The sequence below is a fragment of the Sander lucioperca genome, chromosome 5 (genome assembly GCF_008315115.2).
Source record: "Sander lucioperca isolate FBNREF2018 chromosome 5, SLUC_FBN_1.2, whole genome shotgun sequence".
In the NCBI taxonomy this organism is placed as follows: domain Eukaryota; kingdom Metazoa; phylum Chordata; class Actinopteri; order Perciformes; family Percidae; genus Sander; species Sander lucioperca.
The window spans coordinates 43,479,430-43,500,117 of record NC_050177.1 but is presented as its reverse complement, the minus strand read 5'-3'; the positions used below and the strand labels follow the sequence as shown (position 1 = coordinate 43,500,117).

At 39.2% G+C, this 20,688-nt stretch overlaps 1 protein-coding gene across 2 annotated transcripts in view; it reads right to left on the bottom strand.

The window, feature by feature from the left end:
- LOC116038912 (calsyntenin-2) overlaps window positions 1-20,688 on the bottom strand; it is a 257,904-nt gene that overhangs the window by 167,406 nt on the left and 69,810 nt on the right. The window lies entirely within an intron of this gene.

Below are 20,688 nucleotides of genomic sequence, written 5' to 3'. Positions count from 1 at the left end.
CATCCATCCAAATGACCAAGAGTGGATGTATAAGAGCTGAAAATGCACTTTTGGTTCCATTACCCCCAGCTATCATGACCCCTCTTTATCAACTAGCTTCACAGCCACAAATGTTCCCTCTGTGCGTCATATGAGAGCCATTATTCTGGTCCATTATTGTAGTACATATGCAATTTGAGATATGGCATTTGCAGCCTCTTGCCTTTCCCACACACACATGCAGGAGCATGTCAAGGGATACACTAACGTACATTTACCTCAAAATCCAGATATTTAGAACTATTTGTACAGTATATCTTAACTCTATTCAGGGCTTTGATAATTCACCAACTAACTGTATTACTAATATCACTTGTTACATGATTAGATATTAACATCCCTGTCGTAGCCTATTGTAGCCTTTTCAGCCAGGAAAACAGACGTCAATAAGCACGGTCAGAGGTCCAAGAGACTTAGGCCCAATTTCAATGTACCACTTAACCCCTAAGCACTGATCCCTCACAGACTTTACTCAACATCCCCTGTGACATCATCATTTGAGTGCAGGAGGGAGTGAGGTCTCCAAATGCAGTTTGATGAAAGGGACAGAGACATTTTTATGCACAGTAAAGTGTGAGGCTGATATATCAGACTTTATATATAGTTTAATGTAGAGGAGTGCTTGTTATTTGCTTTCTGTTGATAATTACAAACAGGACTAAACAGTGTATCATCATATGGCATCATAAGACAAACAACTACACATAAATGTACATGTGTGATTGTAATTAAAAGGAAAATGCCATCCTGATGACTCATTACACAAACATAACTGGTCTTAAACTTTTCAAACCATAGTGTGTTCCAAAACCTATTGAGGAGAACAAATTGTAAATGGTTTTTTTTCTGATTTGTTTTTCGATACACAGAGCTGGCTAAGTGTAGCATTTAACATTTCACAAAGATGGACTTGAACCAGAAGGGACGTTGCAGTTAGGTAAACATCCAACACCCTCACTACTTGTATTCTTTAGATTTTTTATTCATAAATTGTGCATTACGTAAACAACTGGATGGAAACGTACGTATAGGAAAGGAACTTCAGATGTAGAAAATCCTGAATATAACATGGCCACAGATAAACACTCCTGCTAATTCAAAGAACTTTGACTCTCTCTTGCTACACAAGAGTCTCTTATGTGCAGATGGCCTAAAGTGTGAGCTGTGAGTGTGTCTGTGTGTTGAACAAGGAGTCAGCGTAAGAGAGAAGTTATCAGATCTGGCCAGTTTATGTGGCGCCTCAGGCCAGCTGTGAAACAGGGGCTTGAAAACACTTTGAGCAAATAAAAATATCCGCGGTGTAATCCTTTTAGAATGGCTGGGCTTTTGAAGTGAAGGCCACCATCTTATGGAACATAAGGTGGACTATGCACAGTAATCTGGTTTAAGAAGTGTGTGTGTGTGGCTGCATGTGTATGTGTGTGATGCACCGCCATTGAGACGCTACACTTTACACCTACAGCTGCCTGATCTTGGGAACAATTTGTCCTCATGTCTGTTCTTATATATATTTAGTCCTTATCTTATCTTTCTTTTTCTATTGATCTTTTTTTTTTTTTACTTTCAATTTCTTCTGCACAGCCTTTCATCACTCAAATACATCCAATCAAATGCTCACTTTTTTCTGGTCAGTCACTCTTTTCATCTTAAACGCCTATATACCATGGACACGTGATCCTTTTCTCACACACACACACACACACACACACACACACACACACACACACACACACATACACTTAGCTCTCCACAGCACTTAGTCCCAAGTGCTCCTAAGAGTGTGTTAATGATTCCTTGTAGCAGTCTATTCCATTTTGCCTCTCTCTATCTTTCTCATATCACTCTAAAAATCGAAGGCAAGTGGGCAAGGAGGTGTGATGAGAGGAAGAAAGTATCTCTACTGGGACTGTCTTTGGGCCTCTGCTTAACACACACATCCATGCACACACACACACACACACACACACACACACACACACACAACTGGTTAATCTCACCTCACCCTGGGGGGATGGAAAGAAAATGCATGTAAACTAAAACTTGGAATTTCCCCTTCTCCTCGGATGTCACTTATTTCCCCCAATAGAAAATTGAGATGAGAGCAGAGAAACAAAGGAAGTGAGAAGGACCATGAGGTTACAGGAGGAAATAAGTTCCAATGTAATGATAGTGAGATTCGTGGGACACACCAAAATACAGAGAGGGAGTTCATCTGTACTGGTGTTACCTTTGGCAATTGTGACATATATGAAAGTATGATAACAACAAGGCGCAATTAATCCTCTATGTGTCAGACAGTTTCCATTGTCACAGAGTGTGGTTGGTTATAAAGAAATATAGTTGGTGAATATGGTTTCTCACCTTAAAGTAACTATATGTAACTTTTAAATGTTTCTGAAACTGTAATTTTTCATCTGATGATCATAAATGACCTGTAAAAGCAAACGAGACTAACAGTGAAAAGAACACTATTTTTACATAGTTTTTATTAATGCTTCTGCCCGGGTCCGATTTTTCCCGCAAAGTCACAAAATGATTTACGGCAGGTAGACAGCGCTACAGAGCACACATTCTGATGGGTCACAGATTTCGGCGCGAACACCAGGAAAAGCCTGTGTTAGTGTATCCAGCCAGGTAAAGGGTAGCAGGAGATTTCTTTATATAGGCCTAATTGTATTCTTATTTTATTTTATTTTAGAAGTTATCTGCTGTAGTTATGGCTGATACTGGGGCAGGGCCATCACAGATAACAAGGAAATTAAAAGAAGAACAACTAAAAGCTAAAAGGGAAAGTGACAGGCGAAGGGCAAAAAATTTGAGTCACACTCGGTCGGGCTTTCAACAGATGGAGACAATTACGGCATTGGAAATGATTCAAAAACGTCCCTGAATTGGCCCTCAGGTATGTAATATGTCTATTTAATTCGTACAATAACTTTACAATGCGCAATGTGGTTGTACGTCAGAAGCCTACATTAAATGACGTCCTCCTTCTATTAAGCGCCTGGTTTTTATTAATTTTCAGTCCGTGTTTGTGTTGGCCTACTATTTCCTTTTCCCTTGTCCCCCTGTAGTTGTGTAAAGCATCCGTGGATTTCATGAAATGCGCTATATAAATCTAAGTTATTACTACATTGGTTGCTACAATAATCTCTTAATGCTTTGGCTCGAGACAAAGTGACTGTGATAACGTTACCCGGTAAATAATCTTTACTAATTATTACAGTAGTTAAGCTATAATTTGTTATTTTAACAGCTTGTTTTTGCTCACATCATAACATTGTTATGTATTATATTGAGTATTTGTTAATGATTAAGAAATTGTTTATAAACCGTCAATAAACATTATTTGGATGGTTATTATAAAGTTGCATCTGATGAATATAATATCTTATTAATGGTTAATCATTTTTTTGTAAAGCATATATGAACATTATTAGGATAGATATTATCAGTGTACAAATAATCAAATAATCATCTCTTTTATAGATTGCCAAAAAAGATTTAATGGGGCCAAATGAATGTTACTTGATGCTTTATAAACAATTTATTAATCATTAACTTGTTATTATAAGCATTAGTTGCAACTTTACAATAGCCATCCAAATAATGTTTATAGATGGTTTACAAAACAATTATTAACCATTGACAATGTATTAACTATCTAAATGTATAAACTTGTTATTTTATATTACACTATATTGATAATATAGCATAAATTAGGCGATAACATTACTAATAATTAGTAAACATTATTTAAATCATAATTTCATTGTTTGTTAACAGTAAAATAACTATAAAATAAAGTTTAAATAACCATCAATTTGCCATTTATTAGTGATTAGTAGTATGTATATATAAGTGTTACCGTGTTTATTTAAAAAATAAAGCCAAAGTCAACCCAAACAATTATAAGTTTCTGTTGCCAGTAGTGCCAGAGGCGGTTATCTATCTTAACTGTACATCACTTTCTCTGCAGGCTGTTGCATACCATGCAAAGATAGTGATCTGGCTTTATGTGTAGATTGTTGGCTCCTTAATTGGGCTAAAGCCATCAATAATGAAAAAGTAGCCAGGGACAACACAAAATAACTTGCCTCTAGTCAAAGAAAATGGATGAACTAGCATAACTGGTCTCTGGAGTTTATTTGGAAAACCACAGTTGATTATCCAAAACAAAACCCTGTGTTTTCTCCAGCCAAGGCTGCATTATTGAGCACATGGTTTCCTTTTCCATCCTATATCATACTGCACTGGATCTTTAAACCCAAACCCTGTGTTTCACCTGTCCAGCACAGTGTTTTTCCCCCCGTGGTTGAACCTGAAGCGCTACAGTGCATGACCATGAAGCCCTGGCTGTGAACTGTGCGATGTACATGAAAGGGAAAGGCGCTTCGAACATGCTTCCTCCAACATATCTGAGAAATATGTGCCCGATTACACACACAAAATGTCTCTCTCACACACATAAACACTGAAGCTGCAGCCAATCGGGATTGGTGCTGGCGGATATGCTTAAACAGGAAATGTCTGACATACAGACAGCTGCTTTCCTATCTGAGGGGAATGAAGGCAAGACGAGAGTTATCACCTCCCAGAAGACTGATCAAGGGGCTACACATAAATGAACACTGTGTGTGTGTGTGTGTGTGTGTGTGTGTGTGTGTGTGTATGTGTGAGTGTGTGAGAGACAGAGAGAGAGAGAGAGAGAGAGAGAGGGGATCTCTTCATGCTGCTTGTGTTTTAGGCAATACAATAACAGTGATACAGTAGGCCTCATGCAAAATATCAATATTTCATAAAGGTGATTGCAGTTCTGGCAAAAAATTAACACTAAAATAAACACAATAGTAGCCATTCAGCACGCGCACACACACACACCCACAGCACCCACTTGTACACTGCAGATCACGCTTATGTCCACTCTGGTAAACAATTACTGTGCCATAAGTTCCAATGACTAGCACTCTTCTTTTTATGGTCTATGTATGCAACCCAATCCAACCCACTGTATGAGGCACTTGCACAAGTGCACAAGTCATTTAGAAAAAAAAAGCATTACAATAGCCTCTCAACCTCTTTTTAAGTCAGCCAAAGTTCAAGTGGCTATTATTTATTTTCATTATACTGACAAGAATGAGAATGATTGAGAGAAAAAACATGTTGTTTATTGCACACAATTTAATGAAAGGTTGCACTTTGATGTATTGTGCAGCAAATTAATTAAGGTGAAAAACACATGGGGGTTCAATGGATGAAGCATTTGTTTGTGTTGTATTGTACAGGCTCTCTGAAAAGGCACCTGCCATGTAATACAATGTAAAACAAGCCTCCAATATTTCACAGCACGAAGGCAAAAGCCTTTCTGTCTTATTTAGCCTTGAGATTGGTGGGGTTTTTTTTTAACCACTGGAGCTGGTAAATAAATAGCCAAATTGCTGGTAATGGAACAAGAAAGAAGAAATGTGAGTAATGGGGGGGTTGGCAGTATGTACGAGGGAAGTGATGGCTGTGTTGGTAGCCTTGACTTTAAACAAAGAGCCTCATTAGTAGCCAGTGGAGCAACAATCCTCCTCACAGCTCTGAAACACACACACACACACACACACACACACACACACACACACACACACACACACACACACACAGAAAAAGAACCCTGCACCAAGACACACACAGATGAGGACATGTAAGCTCTATTTAAAACTGCTACCAATTGTTGGCACATTCAGCCATTAGGATGAAAGACATGATGGTTTCCAAAGAGGAACACAGCACTGAACTGGAGACAACCTTGGTGGGTTCATTCATTCGCTGTCTGACGCCATCTCTCTGGGGAACAGTGGTTCTCCTGGAGCTATGAAACCAGACGTGCAAACACCCACACATAAATGCTGTGAATACACACACATCCAGATTGTGCAGAAGCACATTGCATACATACACTTTCTGTGCCACACACCACACACATGCACATAATTAATTCCGATTTTGTAGATTCATCAGTTGGAAAAGATAACACACTTCAATCAGTCAATCATCATTCCATAGTGCACTTCAAAGTCCTTAACAGACAACTGGCTACTAAACAATGAAACAGTGACTCTAAAGCACACTAAACATTTTAAAATATCAAAAGGAAAAAAACAACAAAAAAAAGGAACAACTAAGAAAACACTATTAAAAGGAAAAACTAAAATAGCAGCCATACAGGTTATATTTAAAGATATCAACACTCTATGCTACACTCATCCTTGTGCAGGCTGCATAAAATAAATTTTGGAGAACATCTACATACTAAGTTGGAGTATTTCTATTTTTAAAAGCTTGATTGATTCAATTCTAGATTTCTTTATCTATTTATTTTTTTCTAAAAATGTAGTAATTAGAAAATCTTCACGACACACACGTGTTCCCAAGAAAAAAAAACGGAGTGGTCACAAGATAGGAAATAAGAAGAAAAAAAAACATTTCAACCAAATAAAATAATATTAGTTTTTAAAGACTTCCCCTCCTCGTCTTGGCTTTTATTTCTTTGTCATTTTACCTTGCTAGGGCTCTAGAAATTATTCAAATAAAACAAAGAAAAACATCTTTTTGGAGGTGAAGGTGAAAGTGAGCGAACCGGAAATGTCCATAATAATTCCTCATTGACCCCCAGGAAAACTGTGTTATGGTAAGTACAGTACATCTAAGTTGAACAGGAAGATGGTCTATTAACTGAGATATACTGTATAAAGGGAGAGTTGGGCTCAAGCACGTGCACACAAAGACATCAAAAGGGGCTTGAGCACCTGCCCTTTATCTTCCTCGAGAGAAAGTGCCCTTTTTTCTGGATGCATGTTTATTTTAATTTTTTTTTTTATAATAAATATATGGACTATATATATTCCTGTTTGCAGACAGCTTCCCTGTTAAACAAATGTATTTCTTGAACTAAAAAAATCTAAATATCACTTTGGGAGATTAGACTTTGTCGATCCCTCTCTCTCTCTGTCTCTCTCTCTCTCTCTCTCTGCGATGCGTCTCCTCGGGCCACACACACACACACACACACACACACACACACACACACACACACAGGCACACAGGTAGGCAGGCAGGCAGAGAGGCAGCAGTCCCTTCCAGCTCCCTCCCCTGAAAGATTTTCTTGGCTTGTGTGGAGGTGAGTGGTAATGAAAAAAAGACTAAGCAGTCAGTGCCTTTAATTAGCCGAAAGACAAAACAAATAGTTAACTTCTGTCTTGCTAACATGAATGAGCTACTAGCTTATGTAATAAGTTAGCTAAGGTTTAGCTGAGGCATCATGGTCCTACAGGCTAATGCACTGTACTTAATGGAGACACTCCAGGTGAACAGCTAGTAAAATCTGTGTCTAATAACGTCATTACAATCGCTACTTTGTAGGGCTGCCACCTCTTAGTCGATTAGTCGACTAATCGGTCGTTTTGGTCTTAGTCGACTAAGATTTCTTTAGTTGATGAGTCATTTTTTATGCTTATTCATGCTTAATTACTCATTTCCAAGAAACTTATGAGCACATTTCTGGTAAACACAAGATTTAAAGTGGTGCTTTTGCAGGATTAATTGTGGAGAAACTCAGTTTTACAGACGGTTAATTAACTACATTTATATTGTACTTTTCTAGTCTTAACCACCTCTCAAAGAGCACAGCTCTGTCGATTACATCAACTAATCGATTAATTGACAAAATCATATAAGTGTTAGTCGACTAAGAATTTCTTTAGTCGAGGACAGCCCTACTACTTTGATATGCAAATTAGACAACTAATTAACATGCGCTAACATGCATTAATTTGACAAGGTAGCCTACTGCAGGATTAACACCTCAAATATATCAGCACAGAACATTGCCAGTTAATGAGTTAAGAGTCTTTCCCCCTTCATTTTTAGGTTTAAATATGTAGATTAATTTAGAAGAAATCTACAGATGCAGCCTAAAACAAATACCATCTAAATGTGTATTTTGTAGGGCTGTCAATCGATTAAAAAAAGTAATCAAATTAAATGCATACTCTGTAATTAATTAATCTAAATCAATCACATACATAATTTTTGCCCGGTGCCTTAACGATGCCTGAACCGATACTCTTTAAGAAAGTAAAAAAAAAGAAAGAAAAAAAAGGGTACTAAACAACAGTCGGCGACATTAAATAACGGCTTGTTTATTTCTAGGCCATATGGTCACAATTAAATGATTTAATAATAATGTAATAACTATAACAATAACTTATTTCACTAGTAAATTGCTGTTGAATGACAAAAACAACCACCAGATGGGAGAAGGGTATTTAACAATAACTTTAAATGCACCACGAAGCTGTAGGTTACCAGTTTCATTGAACGCACCATCTGTGTTGTTTGTTTTTCTGACAATTTACACCGTTTAGCGTTAGCTGTCAGCATTTTCCGTGTTTAATCCAGCTACTAGTTAGCGGTAGGCTAACGTTAGCTGCTGTCGAGTATAGTCTAGCGTCACGTATAGCGATGTTTCTTTTGCCTGTAATGTCTGTTTTTAGACCATCAGAGAGCAACGCAGACATATCAGTGGCGCCGAAATGAGGAGACGAAATTTGCGTTGCTATTCGGTCCGGTAGATACCGGTCGTTAAGGCACCGGTGCCGTATTAGCACCGGATTTCGGTACCCAACCCTATTCAGGAAGAAGATTTTTATAAGTAAATGTTCCAATCAATGATCCAGGCAGCGCTTTCAGTCAAATGGTGGCTAGAACGGCTCTGGGTCAAAGGGTCTGGGTTCAATATGGAATGGATTAATCTGCGTTAATTTTTTTAACGCGTTATTTTTTTCTCAGATTAATTAATCGAAATGAACGCGTTATTTTGACAGCCCTAGTATTTTGTAAGTTTTATTTCCATCAGAGTAAAAGAAGACATGGAAGCAAAATAGACCAATTTTGTTGTGGTTTTGGACATTTCGGTTTCAGTATTTTACTTTGTATTTTGTTCTATTTCTGTTACCTGTATTATTGATTTCTGTATGTTCCCTGTGTTTGTATATTTATTCTGTTACCTGTTTGGATATTTCTTTTGCCTTGTTTGTAGATTTCTGTATGTATCTTGTTTTGTATATTTCTGTTGTCCCTGTTCATTGTGTAGTTTCTGTTTACCCTGTTGACTGTTCTGTTCTCTGTGTATATTTCTGTTTCCTGTTTTATTTTGATAGTCTGTTTTCTGTCTTGTCTTGTCTAGTTTTACTTTTTGTGTTCCGGCCTTTGGTGATTGTCCTGCCCCGCCCTGATGTGTTTCACCTGTTGTATCACCTGTCCCTCATTCGTTCATTACCTCATGTATTTAACCTCTGTGTTCCCTTTGTCTCTTGTCAGATCGTCTTGTATCCGTTTGTGTCCTCGTGCCATCAGCCTGTAACATTTGTTTCTTTACCCCGTGAGTTTGTATTCCTCATTTTGCTAGTTTTTTCTCTGCCTGTTTGTTTCAGCCTAGTGCTTCTTTTTGTATTTTTGCTGTGGTTTTTCCAGCCCCCGTGCTGCCGTTTTTTGTTCTGTCAATAAATCCTCGAGCTCAACCCTTTCTCCTGCCTGCCTGCCTCTCACTCTGCGTTTGGGTCCACTTTTCCTCGCTCATCACAACAAATTTGAACATGAAAAAACGGTTCTGCATAAAACATTTTTTTTTCCTGTAAAATTAACAATTGCAGCAACATCCTTTTCAGTTTAGTGTGAAATATATTGAGATTTTTCAAAAAGATTTTTTGAAGTGTTATTTATTCCAATGACCCCAACAGATTTTAAATGATTTGCCATTTGCAAAATAAACAAAATTATGTCCCTCTCCTTAGTGCAGTCATTTTTCTAAATGTATACTTGAAACCAGTAGCATAGAAAACATGCAAATTGTGGCAGTTTCCTTTGCTGTTTGTGATTAACCTGGTCAATACTAAAAAGTCTCTGTGTGAACTGATTATTTTGTTGAGTATTTATTAAATCTATCAAACAATTGTGTAAGGTAAATAAGAACAATTGGGAGTTGTGTTAATATATTTTTGTTTAAATTTAAGAATTATTTATTAACTATTAGGCCTTTTTTTTCCTTGAGCCCCTGCCCCCCAAAATGTCTGTGCACGTCCCTGGTTGGGCTAACCTGGGAGTTTGTTTAAAACCTACTCTTGTGTCTTGCCCTGTCTGACGTCTTCTGACCAATGTTGCTGCGTTCTCAGATCTCCATAGTTGACTCAATGCTGTTATCACCAATACAAATTATGGAGATTATTAATGTACTGTAGCAATGTTTCAGGGTATAGGGCATTCATATTATGAAGACCTAATCCTTAAATATGTAGAATGTTTCAGAGACTCATACGGAGAAACGGAGTGTGCACTCTCATCATGAGGCTGTGGATATGGAGGGCTTAGTGAGTAAGAGCACAGAGGGTTTAGATGCTACTTATATTGCTTTCTCTAAGGTCTCACACATGGCATGTGGCTCTTTATCCCACATGATCAGTTGGCTAACTCAGAGGCCAATGATTTCTGACCCACTGCTAGAGACAGCAGGGTGGGTGTATGGGTGGGGCACACGGACAAAAAGAAATGAGTGGGGCTGTCAACCTTTAAGAAGATAACATAATCCACCAGTACGGCTATGAAAAAACATGTTTACTTATTCAAGATAATACATGTGGACACAGTGCAGACAGATTGTGCCCACATGCCGAAGCCTCCTAGTGTAGGGCTTAACGATTTTTGAAAATAATCTAATTGCGATTTTTTTCCCCAAATATTGCGATTCGATTATTTTTTAAGCTCTTTGTCTTCTGTATTATTCAACAAAGACAAACAATAAATAATTTTATAGTATGAACAACACACAATTACACACTAGACAGTTAAAAAAGTAAAAATGTAGTATATACACACACACACACAACAGTGTATTTTTTTACAGTGCACAGAGAGGAGCTGCCTCCAGCCCCTCCCCCTCGTGAAGTTGCGTGCTGCCGAGTGCAGAGAGGCTATCGTTACGTTAGCTAGTTGCTGGTGTTCTTGCTGTGGGATTAACTGTACTAATAAAGCTGTTGAAACCCCGCGGCAACGCTGCTGTGAAAGCTCCCCGAACGTCATTTATCAGAGTCTGGTTGTTACCCCTCTCAGTGGCAGCTCCTCCACTCAATATCTTTATAACGGAGCTAACCGCTAATCAGAGCTAGCTAATAGTTGCCAACCGAGCCTTCAGTTCTGCGTGTCTGTATCCATTAACTGCACGTATGGACTCGAACCAGAATAAAACCCTTCATTTTATTAAAGTGGCTGTAAAAGTTTTAAACTACAACTCAGAGTTGTTTGAATGACAGAAATCAGCTCAAGGTACAGTGTAGTGTTAGCGTGCTAGTTGATGCTTTCTCTGCGGAGTGCAGACTGATTTGCTCTCGCGAGTCATGTGACCAAATCGCAGCCTTTGCGATTAGGAAATCGCGTTTTAACATATCGCGATATTATCGCAAATGCAATTAATCGTTCAGCCCTATCCTAGTGTCCATCTGAAATGAACACACAGTTAATCGGTCAATGTGCTTTACAGCACTCTGAGATATTTGGTGCATTAGAAATGTATTGTATCCAGCCCATGACTGGTGCTTTTTAATAAATGTGTCACAGATTTGTTTGGTATTCAGTTCAATTCAAATTCAAGTTACATTTTTTGGACAAGGACTGCAAATTAGCAGAGGCTAGACTTGGTTGTGATCATGTTATAGGTAAATAAATAAACAATAAATAAGTGTATTTTTTCACCTTCATATTTTGGTAAATTGCTATTTTGGACCTTTGGACCAGATAGGTGTATTTAACCAAAAATCACTCAACAGCACACATTTCAACCTAGTGTGTGACTTCAACTGACTGTTCGCTAAACCCCTCCCCTGGACAGCATTTGTCCAATCAAAGCTTAGCAAGCTAAGCAATAGGCACGGCAGGCCTGTCTTTACTTCTTTATTTCCAGTTTTCTTAACACCATCAACTGGTGAGGATGCTGACTTTTTGCCAGGGACATGAAGCTTTAGCCTCCATCGTTTTAGTACAATAGTTTGTAGCCATCAAGTGCATATTTAAGTACCCTTTTTACAAGATTGTCGTTTTAAAGCGAGACGGCTGGAAAACATTAAAAAGTTGTCAAACAACTAGTGAGGCTAACATTAACTTAATTAGCTAGCTGCAGCTGATAAAATCTTCGAGCAACAGTTATCATTTCCGCTGCAAACAAGAAGCCTGGATTTTTCTGAAATCCAGGACCAAAATTACTATTATAAATATTACTATAGATTTTTAATAGTAAATCTGCTACCAATAGAAATTGGAAAGCTTGAGTATCAACAGTAACTAAGGGGGGCAATTTGTTGCCCCTGTGATGATTAAGGCGGGTTGATATTTTTTGTATATGTTTTTTCTTAATTTAAATTAATTATATAGATATTTTTTTTATTTTGACATAAACAATGATACTATATTGTAGTATGATAATACAAATCAAACAGTACAACACAGTCCAATAGGGGAAAGAACAATCATTCTGTGTATAAGTAGTTCCATTCACCCTGTTCACCAATGTTCTTTTTTTTTCTATTTTTACACTCTCACTTTTCTTTGTTTTGTCAGCTGAGATTCAAATTCACTTTTTGCTATTCAGGACTCCCATATTATACAAAATCAAGTGCCTGCAATGAAGTAAGAACACTGCAATTCCATTACAGCCCTCCTAGCTCAAATCCACATGAATTTGATTTGAATGGCTGCGCTTTGGGTTACACCCATCTCAACCTGGTTCCAATTATTTTGCAGAGGCGATGACAGGTCAACAAAGGCAATTACATCCTAACAGCTTTAGGGAGCTATTTTCAACAAAGAAAAAAAAGGAGTAATTTCATTTAAATTGCTATGATTATTGAAATGTTCTGCCAGTTTGAACAGCTTAAATGTTTTATACATTTGACAACCACTATTCATTTGCTCCTAAAGAAACCCTGAACCTATTCAGTGCCGCACTCAATGGGACAAAACAGAAGAAAAGACAAATTATAAATAACTTTAGGTAAGAACTACTTAAAGGGAACACACACATGAATATTTCTGCAACACATCCTCATACTGTAGCTCAACAGACACACACCACACACACACACACAGAGAAAAACAGAAGAAAATCAAAATCTCAAACTGAACATGAAGATTGATCACACTAATGCATCTTTCTTGTGGCACTGCAGAGACAGCTCCGCATGGTCTTCATCATTCACAATCAATGAAAATGTCAGAGCAGAGAGTCTGGGTCTGCTAGTGTGGAATAGCACTACGCTGGCCTCAAGACCCGGGTGACAGAGTGCTAAGAACATATGTATTACTTACAATTGCTACTGTCTAGTAATCAACTATAGAATGCCTGTGTTGTCAAGTGTGTGATAAATTGAACTGAATACCACAAGGGAAAAGAAACCTATTGTGGTATAATCAGCCCCAAATGAAATTTGGTTATGAAAAATGGCTTTAATCTCAAGCCAGAGTCTGCATATGGAGCACAGCCATGCGTAACACAAGGCTTTGGTTTGGTGAGGCTACCAGCTGACACTGGTCATTTGCTAGTGTCATGGCTACAGAGGAAGATGAACGTTTTGCAGAAATAATTAAGCTTCTTCAAACAGTCAAATTCTAGATTTAGAGCGCATTAGGCTCTTAGCCAGCACCATTTCAACACATTAAGGAAACTGTATGCATCGTTGCATGACAGCCTTATTGTCCTGTCGTGACCTAACCATGAACTCCAACACAAACCTCTGGGCGACCCCCATAACAATGTTTACAGTCAACCCTATAACCAGAGAGAGCAAGATAACCCACGCTGATGACCTTTGTGGAAATAAAAGAAAGTCCTTGCACCTTGCAGTAGTATCCATTACATGACATAAGCCATTCTTACCGACAGCTCTGTAACCATTTTTACAGCCAGTGCCATAACACGGTTCACATACTGTATCCCTGGCCCAGGTTTGGCCCAACTTGACACTTCTGCTCCCGTCCACAGAGTGAAGAGCAGCGTCCATCAGTATTCTAGGAGAAGTCTGGTCCCTATGAATATTTGAGTTGCTCGCAGACTCGCCACCGAGGGCAGCATGAAGATGCTGGCTGCAGTTCAAAGGCCTCTTAGCATCAAAAGGAATGCAGGGCTGAAGCAATTTCAGAGGAGAAGGAGGAGACAAGGGTGTGCAACGCCGGGTTGCAGAGGGGCTAAGGTGCAGGAAAAGCCCAGTTAAGGTTAGTAACAGGCTATTAAAATAAAATGGAAATTATAATAATCTTTCCCTCTGGTGTTTTATTTTCTCTCTGACCTAAAGCTACATGAAAGCTCTGGCAGGTGTAAATAACAAAGGGGAATATTGGTAGCTGATAAAGACTTACCAGACATCAGCATAGTAATTTCTGAGCTTGCATCCAGTGGTTGGTATTCATCAATCATCTTCAAGCTAGAGCACTGGTCCGTTGTCACTTCAGGTCATTCAGGTTAATGTGAATACGTGATCAAAGTCAGTCAGTCGCTGATTCCAGCTCAACCGTCCACATCTGTAAAACTGGATAAGTATCAACTAATGTTCTCATGGTTAGAGGCTAGCTGCATGGGCTCATCATAATTGTGTAGCGGTGCATCTACTCATACCAAATGCACACACAAACACACACATGGAGTTGATTAGAGAAAGGTCAACCTTCCTTCTAGCTCCTCTTCTGTTCATACTGCCACATTCAGGCTGTGTATAAGCCACCTCTCTCTCACAGACACTCACTCACTCACTCACTCACTCACACTGTGAAAGATAGAAACCCAAAGCTTCATTAACCCTCTCTCTAGTTTGTGTTACTCGCTCACGGTTTTGTGAGCAGCAGTGATGACTTTTTTTTTGTTTCTGCTCATTCTATTCTCTGCAACGAGATAAAAAAAAAAGAAAAAAAGAAACTCCTTCATGTCCTTCATTCATTACTGACAAAATTAATATATCACAGTTACGCATGATCAGACTGCAGTGAGGGAGAAAGAAGGGATGGAAAAAGAAAGAAGTGAGAAAGAAACACACTCATCCATTTTTTATGGTCCCTTCGCTGCAGCTGAACCTGCTGGACCGAAGAGAGGGAGAGAGAGAGGTGAATAGGAGAAAAGGAGGGAGTTTTTTTCTTCTCGATACAACCTAATCTTCACTCATCTGTTTGTGTCCTCGCATTTTTACTAAACTTCACTGGGAAGGCCAGACCGAGTTTTTTTTTGTTTGTTTTTCAATCGATGCCTGCTGCAGCTCCTTCGTCAATTTTCTTCTGGTTGTAAATTGATCATGTCAATTGTCCACTGAATTCAGACCTCTGCTTTTGACTACTTGTAATTCTATGAAGCAATCGCTGATCGCTCAAAAGAGAGCTCGGTTGTTCAATTGATCAAATGCTAAAAAGCAACATGTGCACCATGTAGCATGTATATGATGTCCATAATATGTCAGCATATATGCATTGTACATATACATAATTTTGTCTACAGAGCTGCAACCTCAAGCTGCTGTCAATCATGCACTGACAACCACCCTAACGCCAGGTTTTGGAGGTCATGTTATAGCAGGAAGTCAGTCGTCCGCAAGCGATCGCAGTAATGAAAGCAGAATAAGCGAACTATAATCCAATCAGTTTCTCATATCGGCTGTTCATTAATTGTTTAAACTAATCTGATTACAATGGCGGAGCCCACAAGACCTGCAAAATGATACCATCTGATAAGAATCTTATGCATTAGTCATACACCTATTCTAATTTTTTATCATTTACAATATCTTGCTGTCGTCCTTTCGGTGCTGGTGTGTGTATGTGCCACTGGAAATTTGGATAACCTTTCTGATGATAATCTTTTCCCCCATGACTCACACATTTTACAATGCTAGATTATGCTAATGCAACATTTGAGCCAGTCAATGAGAAAGAGACTGTGTGCCCTATTTTTTGTGAATCGGTGCTGCATGACGAAAAATGCAGTTGATAAAAACAATGGCAAAGTGAACAGGGGGTGGTTGCTAATGAATGTATAGTATAATGTATATTTTTATATATTTTTGTAGCCGAGGCATGTAGCACAGTTGTGTGTAGTATTGTGTAGGATTATAGGGAATGTATAAACAGTTAGGGTATTGAGGATTGGCACCAGTCATGGCCAATCCAATCAGAACTTTTAAAAGTGCATTGCTTCAGTTGCAACTTATGCAAGACATGTTGAAACTAAGGACATAATTCATTCGGCAGTTGTTGCGGCCTAGGCAACTTTGGAAAAGCATACACATGCACTACTGGTGGGAATTTATTCACAGGTGTTTAATAACATAAAGCTTGGAGAAAAATTATAAAATGTCCTCATTTGTCACCTGTCGAACTTCAGGCCAGTATCTGGCCCTCGTTAGCTAAACTATTCAAGTTTCTCATTCCTACCTAGGGGCAGTATCGTAAGAGAAGTGCAACAGGTTTTCACGTCCCCGTTTAACACTTTTATTGCCGCTGATGATGGTAGTCTCTGCGATGTGTTGTGTGGTGGTTGTAGACTAACGGCTGACAGCTGGACCCCAACGGAATAACCACAGACAGCTCCGATGTCGATCATTTATTTGCTAACAAGCCTTAGGGATCTGAGGGATACAAGCCCTAAGTAAAATACATACATACTTACATGCGCACATATTTCTTTATAAAGCTTTAACATAAATAAAAAAAATACCAACAACACTACTCAGTTAAATGCAACACCCATTTCATTGTCACAGCCCACCCACCATTGTGCTATGCCAGGTGTGCAGGGCACTGAAATACCAAGCGAAGAGGCAGGTGTGTTTCAAGGTCACCAAAATGCCAACATGCTTTAGATCTGCAGCGTCTGTGCAGCTATCAAACTGCAGCCCACATATGTAAAGCAAGTAAAAAGAGACACTACAGTACTTGTAATGCATATGAAAATTTAGGTTTATCTGCCGTTTGTAGTGTTTCACAGAACAGTATCTGTCTGTACAGTGTGCCCATGCATAACCATGTAAGGCGTCCTATTTGTGTGCATATGCACGCCCCTAAATGTGGATGAGAGAGTAGTTTAATTATAGTCTGATTACGCCTCAACATCTTCCCCTCATCCCTCTCTTCCCCCTCTCCTTTCCTTTTTTTCCCCTTCTTCCACCACTTTCCATATTACAAGGCCTCCTGTTCCTTATTAATGAGATGCATAAAATGGATAGATTACCCCAACATCACCCTCAACCCACCTATATTTCTTTCCCTGAATTTTAAAGCAACACTAGATTACTTTTCCCGCTTCGGTCCCCCTACAGGTTGCCTAATTAGAACTACAGCTCGCGCTACCCGATCTGGCAAACTTGCATAACGTAATGTAATGGACAATTCCGCTTCCAACCTGTAGGGGGACCGAAGCGGGAAAAGTTCTCTAGTCTTGCTTTAAGGCATCGAATCAAGTTCATTCGCTGCTTGTCACCAAACATGTATCCATATTGTCCACCAATTCATATTCTGCAGACATCGCCCCTGCAATATCCCCACTGCATGACATACAATCCTGCAAGGAGCCTGAATACCAGTTAATGACTAGTCAAAGGAAACTGATTGTGGGGAGGCTGGATGAATGGTACACTGTACGTTTAAGTGGTGTAATTATTGCTCAAGTTATTACCGTGACGCAACAATTGAAACTTAAAATGGCGGAGTGAAGCGAGAAACTTTAAAGGTACTACACCTATTTGGTGTAATCAAACCATTCTTCTCTAAATAGGCTTTAACAACCTCGAAAGTTTCAAGCCATTGAGCATAATTCATCAGCGGCTTTCTACCCTGTCACTCAGTGTTGATTTGCCCTGTCATTAAATATTTTTACACCTTACCTGCAATTTTAATCTCCCATAATCCGTGAACACACAAAGTTTCACCGACATCACATGATGGGAAACTTCTGTTAATTTGCTTAGGTAACTCCAATTTCCTCAACGTCCCTCTAACTCACCTGTTGTGTAAGTATTTGATATTTTAAAAGCTTTGTTTGCTCTTGGTTCAGTTGCTAACACCAGCTAGCACGCCACCTTGTCAAATATGACTGTATTTACCTTCGAGGAGATGAGGCAAGGCAGGTGGGGATGATCAGCTTCCTGGCTGATTAGCTGCAATGTGATCTTACTTTCAAATGATCTGAGACTTAATGAGTATGTAGGGGAGATTTGAAAATGTGTACTTGTTTTATTTGAATTTAACTGTGAGGCAGAAAAGTTGGAGAGTCAAGGATTTCTAAAAGTCACACAGAAATGCTCGCTTGCCAGTTTTTGTTTTGAAGATGGGGTGGGAGATATGCTGTGCAAAAGACAGACTGCGCTTGATGTTGTGATTGCAAGAAAAAGTTCCATCTTATCTTCAGGTATTTTTCAATGAAGAATTTTTTTAGATTAATAATTTCTCTTGCACATCCACTCCCGCCCCTTCTTGCCCCTCCTCATCTTTAATATCTCTCTCTTTCTCAGTAGCCGTTCCACACCGTCAGCCAATTCCTGACTATCTGCGGCACAAAAGTGGCTGTGCTTGGCTGATTCTACTGATAAGAGACTGAGTGCCTGCTGTCCACATAGGAGGAGGAGAGGGGGGGTGGGGGGGGTGGGGGGGGGGGGGTGAGAAATAATAAGAATAACAATTACTAGTTGGGTATTATTATATATTATTATAAAGGCAACTGGGTTGGTGTTTTCAGACCTAACGAGCATGACTCTTCCACACTTCTAGATTCACCTCAAGTGTATACACATTAAATTATGTTCCAGTGATGTTTAAAAGAGCCTCTGTGAGGTCAGTGACTTGTCAGAAAAGAGAACTACTCCATAAAAAGCCTTTTTTTCCTCCCCAGTCATGGACAGCTGATGCTGTATCAGTGGAGGATGATGAATCATTTGCATTTACATCAAATGGTGATGAGGGGAGTGGTAGTAGCAGTGTAGGAGAGAATGAGAGAGGGTTAAGGTCAAGTTGTACTTCATAGAGGAGAAACTAATCCCCTCTAGGGGAAAGAAAGGAAGCTACCCTGGAAAGAGTAGAGCTGGAGGAGGGGTGAGGATTGGGGAAGATGAACATAGTGGAACCATATCTAAGTGCTGGCACGTGTGCTGGAGCAGATCTGGGAGCGGGTTGAGGATGAAAACACACGTGCACTGACAAATCATTCTGTGCCTGTGTTTCTAATGCACTTGGCCCTGTGCACACATATAGACACACACACGGTTAAGGTAGGTTAAGGGTCACAGGACGGAAGGAAGAAGATGCACAAAAAGCCAGAAGTAAGGTTGAGATTTAAGGTTAAACACACACCAATCAGATGAAGTCTACACTAATGTGGATCAATCTGAAAACACCATTTACACGTAGAATGTTTTCCATTTTCTAATGTAAGGTCATTTTTTGCAAATTCTCCATCCAAAACATCAAAACAGTAGCCTAGAAATCTAGACGCACCCTATCGGCAGCAAATGTAATTTGCAGCCAGGGGGTCTAGCAACTCTCCGTTGGCTTGCAAGCTGGTGGGCGGGCTTATGGCTGCTGCTGCTGGGAACAGCGGTCTTTCGAAACGGCTTTGGAGACTTTGAGTTAAGCTTTTCTTTGAGAAAAGAACAAAGAATGGCACTGAAGTCATTCTTAAAAAAGGAAGATGTGTTCGGAGTTAGAACAAAACAAAAGTTGAATCTATCAACTAGCTCTGCTACCTTCTTCGTTGCTCTGCTTGGTTGTAGCGCTATCCTATTGCGTGCAGAGAGAATTTGAAAGACAACCGTTTATCCCGCCCCTCGGATTGAGCTCTGCCAATGGTGAGTTCTGGCTTGTCAGGCTATCAAAACAATGGAAAAACACACAAATATCTTCTGTTTTCAACCCTATCGCCAGACATGAACATATTGGCAAAAAAATATTTTTACATCAAATGCCAACATTCTATGAAGTCTGGCTTCCTACAGTCCAGTCTCTTAAAAGTACAATATATGCAGATGGCGACAGTATGGTTAATATTAGGGAAAGATATAAATACACCATGTTTAAAGGCATGGTTAGGGTTAGGCAATTAAACACTTGAGGTTAGGGAAAGATTGAGGTTACAGTTACTAAAAATGCAAATGGTAATTGCAGGCAAACTCTGGTCTTTTGCCACAGGCCTCTTTATTCCTTTGTGTCACAGCTGGTCAAAAACAGATCTTAACATTTTTAGCAGGGGTTAAGCGATTGAGAGATTGCTGCCATGGACAGGTGACAAGACACAAAAACAAAACAAAATCCAGAAATCTGACCATTTTAAATAGGCTTCTTAACATTGTGGTTATAAGTACAGTAAGTTGGTCTGTGACATTATTTGTTTCCCCCGTCCACACTACATCATGAGACTGGCATCTTCAAATTTACAGTATTCATTTTAGGGAGCGTTTTCAAGAACCTTCATTTTTGAGGGTGGAAAATGCCAACTTACTGTGGATACAAAGCTAAAACAAAGAGAAAAAACATGGTTTTCTAATTTATCCACATCATTGTGAACATGGTCAAAATCTTGAAGAAGATGAAATG